General features: G+C 42.1%; 1 long non-coding RNA gene across 1 annotated transcript; it reads left to right on the top strand.

Annotated features, from left to right (window-relative positions):
• Positions 1 to 1,299: 1,299 nt before the first annotated feature.
• Positions 1,300 to 1,953, top strand: LOC146889260 (uncharacterized). Its single transcript, XR_015000420.2, has 2 exons — positions 1,300 to 1,509; positions 1,676 to 1,953. It is a non-coding gene; the product is annotated as an uncharacterized LOC146889260 (long non-coding RNA).
• Positions 1,954 to 3,369: the final 1,416 nt, after the last annotated feature.

The following is a 3,369-nucleotide window of genomic DNA, read 5'->3' as shown; positions in this document are numbered from 1 at the left end:
GGTCATACCTTCTCTAGCAGTCCTGGGTATAACTACTGGAGTCACCAATGGTGCAGTAATACTGACTTTTTCCTTACTTATTTACCATTGGTTTTTCTCTAAATTCATCCAGTATCTCTAGTGAGTGGATCAGACAGACCATTCTCATCCTCCAGGGCTAAATAGACTCACTGACCCACCTAAGTGTTACAAAAATCAGCAAAAATATTTAATAACAGCAGAGAGAGTTGGACCGGACATAAGAAACAGTTCGCCAGTGACTCACTGATTGTCCTATATGGAACTGGATACTATCCTTTTTAATCCACTTTCTCCTCCTTTTATTAATCCTACTAGTTGCACCCTGCCTTATGAACTACTTGCCTAGATTTCTTCAACAACAGTTTCAAAATATTTCTAGCCAGACTTTTAACTGGTTGCTAATACAGAATTACTATTCCCTACCCACAAAGCCAGAGGACAGTGACTTCTGATTATATACTGATGGTGAATATAAAGTTCTCTCATAGGACTTTAATGCCTGTGTTCAATAGGAAATAGTTAAAAATAGCATCATCCAGCTTTCCTGTAACTTGATTGTTTACCAATAATAAATAATTGGGGAATATAAGTCTCTTAGGGCACAAAAGTGACCAGACCCCTCCCCTGAGGACCTCCAACTGCTAGGTTCCACCAACAAAACACTATAACTGTCCTAATGGACAGATCCAGCTCCTGCCCTAAAGAGTAAAAAGCCTAAATTCTGAACTTGAAATCCTGCCAATCCCCACCCTGGGAAGCTTCACCCTGAGAAGTCCCATCTCTTCCCAACTAAGAAACTCTATATAAATCCTGTCTTTTGCTCATTTCCCTGCTGTTTCTCACCTGAGCAAAGGAAGCCACCCTCTGGGTTATTTCCCTCCCAATATATCTCTTATGTGTAGATTGTTGTTCAGTGTGACTTTGTGGAATTCTTTGGCTCCCAACAGCCAAGCTACCTTCCCATATAAACTGCAACACATTAAGAAAAGTTTTGAAGGAATACATTTTTCTGTCATGCTTATCATGAAAAACTAACATGGGGAAAGTGAGAAGGTAGATTATTTGGGTACATAATTCATTGTTAATTAACCACTATACCATCTTGTATTCCTCCATCCTCCCCCAAACCCACCACACCCACGAATGTGTAAAGACTTTTGTGATGTCTAAACTAGCAGAGGACCCCATTGGTTGGAGACCTGGTACGACCTGAGGTACCTGGGTGACCAAACAAACCTTAAGGGTGTGGCTTCTCATGACCCTGGAGTGGCTATATAAAGCACAGGCAGGAGCTCTCCTGCTCATTACTGCCAGGAATATCATTGGCTAAAAACAGATGTACACCAGGGGAAGCCAGAATAACTAAATATCACCAGAAAGATGGAAGAAGTACCCACACAAAGCAACAATGTGGAAAAGACTGAGGCAGAAGAACCTGTTGCTGCTGCAGAAGAACCTGTTCGGCGTGAAAACAGACGAGATGAGAAGGTTAGACTTTCCTAAACTTTTCCCCATGAGTTCCTGTTCCCATGAGTTTCTTCATTACAAACCCTTTTCTGAATCTCCATTCCCTCTTGCAGAGCTCTTTGCTGCCTAGGTATTCTACATCTTACTCAAACTAACACTCTCCCATCTCTCCTTATTTCTTGACTAGAGGGAGAAGATAATTAAGAGAGTAAAAGAAATTCTTGCTCAAAGCCCGAACAAGGCCAATAAACCAACTGTGATCATCATCTGCTATAGAGGTAAGAAGAAGCGAAACCCTAGTCAGCTAGAAAAGAAGGAAGAGACTGTGGACCATTCTAACTGTCCAAGTAACAGCCAATGAATGGCAGCAATGACAGACCACAGCAGCACTGCACCATCTCCAGCAGGCTGTAGAGCCTATAAGGAACACGTCAGGTCTGGTCAATAAAGCAAGGACAAGATATAGCAGGAGAAATTGTAACAAAATTCTTTGGTGGTTAGAATAGAAGAGAACTAGGGAAAGAGAGAAAAGGGGAGAGGAAGAGAAGTGGAGGTGAAAAGAAAGTTAGGGTAAGTAAAACTTGAGGGGACTGAACGGATAGGAGAAGAAGAAGAGAGGTCAGGATGATGGGTGGGACAAAAGAGAAGAAAAAGTTGAGCAAAAAGTAAAGGAAAAGAAAGCCATAGAGAACTGCATAGAGAAAGGAAGAGTTGAGATAGGAAAGAAAACAGAAGAGAACTGAGTAAGAATTGGCTGAGGAAAGGAAGGAGGAGGGCCTAGAAGCAACAAAGAAGGATAAAGGAGAAGTTGGAGGTAAAATCAATTAGAGCAAAGGAGGGGTATTATAATGGAGGAAACAGAGGGGAATGGAGAGGGCTTCTAGGAAAAGGAGAGAGGACAGGAAGAACGAAACTAGAGGAGTAGATGAGAGGCAAGGGAAGGAAAGGATGGGAGGAGAAGAGCAGGAGCAGAAAAGAGGTGAGATCACAATGCAGGGAGGGAAAGAAAAGGGTGGGAAAGAAAAATGAACTAAAGCAAGGGTAGAGGAGGAGATTGGAGGTAAGTGAGGGGAAAGGAAGTAGAAAAAATGAAGAAAGAATTGAATAGAGGAAGGAGGAAGGAGAGGAAGGGATATGATGATTGAGATGAAAGTTAAAAGGAAGGTAGTGAAGAGGAATGGAGATAGAGGATAAAGAAGGGGAAAGGAAGGCATACAGAGAGAGTTAGAAAGAGGAGAAGGGGAAGAACATAGAGGACAGAGGAGGATGAGAGTTGGGAGGGTAGGGTGAGTTAAGGTTAAAGAAGGGGCAAGGAATTAGGAGTAAGGTAAGGAGACAGAAGAAGTCTATAATATAATAGGGGAACTTTAGATAAGCAGGAGAGCTAGTAGGGAAAGGAGATGAACAATAAAGAAGGGCATTAAAGAGTGAGAGGATGAAAAAAGAGGAGCTGAACAAGAAAGTAGGGGAAAGTACAATAGATAGATGGAAAAGAATTGGAAGTAGAGAAATGAGAGAGTAGGCAAAGGGAGAGAGCCAGAGTATGAGTAAAGAGGAGCATAGAGGTAAGTGGTGGGGGAGCTAAAGAGAGAAAGGGACAGAATTGGAAGAAGGACAGAGAAAGATATGGTCATGAAGTATAACATAAAAAGTAAAAGCAGTAATGGAGAATGGAGAAATATGAGTTAGGAAAAGAAAGTCATAGCAAAGAGAAAGGTTAGAGAAGAGAAAAGAGGGAGGATAGGAGAGAAGAGGGAGGGAGTTAGAAGGAGAAGGAGATGGTGGAACCAGGAGAGAAAAGGGGGAGAGGAGGAGGGAATCAAAGGAAAGAAAGGAGAGAAAGGGAGAATTGTAATGGAGGTAACAGAGAGTAAAGGTGAG

The sequence above is a fragment of the Myodes glareolus genome, chromosome X, assembly GCF_982192425.1.
Source record: "Myodes glareolus chromosome X, mMyoGla1.1, whole genome shotgun sequence".
Taxonomy (NCBI): domain Eukaryota; kingdom Metazoa; phylum Chordata; class Mammalia; order Rodentia; family Cricetidae; genus Myodes; species Myodes glareolus.
The sequence above is the reverse complement of the archived record's forward strand: the minus strand, read 5'-3'. Positions and strand labels throughout refer to the sequence as shown.